Raw genomic sequence first — 781 nt, 5'->3', positions numbered from 1 at the left:
TAATCTCTTAATTGCCAATAGGGCGCGAATGTGTGGAGGGTAAGTGTGCTGCAATAGACTGGGATCCTGTCCAGGGTGTACCCTAGGCCTGTTCACTGTGATAGACTTCAGGCCTTCCCTGGATCCTGACCACTGTAAGTGATTAGATGGATTAGTAGCATAATGTAGAGGTGTAAGAACAGCCTGCTGTAAGGGTCTTGACCTACCACATGTCCATATTTTCATTCTGCTCTGGGAAAATGCTAGACTGAAGATTGTATACAGAATTAAGGAAAGCTCAGCCCACCAGTCATAAGAGCCAGATAATGTATATGGTAAATAACATATATGACCGAACATTTCTATATCATGTACTTTGTTATTCGATCATTTCATATTGGCTGGATAGGCCAATAAGCTTGAATAATAGACTGTCATTACTTGTACAATGCACTTTTTAGTACAAAATAAAATTCTCCCGGTGTTACGGATGCCTTAAGCAGGTTGTGCACTTGGCTGGTGAGCCCCGGTAGGTTACCTGTAAGGCTGCCAATGTCTGTACTGGCATGACTTCCACTACTACACCTTTCAAGTGGTTGTACGCTAGCGAATCCACGCGGGGTTTGTGTAGTTTAAGTCAACAGTCAAGACTGAAATGGAAAAAACCTTCTATAATGCAAATATCTCGTACCTGTACATTCACAGAGTGTGAAGAAAAGAAGAGACTCAGACTGTCTGTATATATGCATGCTGGTATAGTCCATAGGGGAGAAGTAGCAGCAAAAATGCAGAAAGCAGTTAC

The sequence above is a fragment of the Brienomyrus brachyistius genome, chromosome 7 (assembly GCF_023856365.1).
Source record: "Brienomyrus brachyistius isolate T26 chromosome 7, BBRACH_0.4, whole genome shotgun sequence".
NCBI classification, from domain to species: domain Eukaryota; kingdom Metazoa; phylum Chordata; class Actinopteri; order Osteoglossiformes; family Mormyridae; genus Brienomyrus; species Brienomyrus brachyistius.
This window is presented reverse-complemented; position numbering follows the sequence as displayed.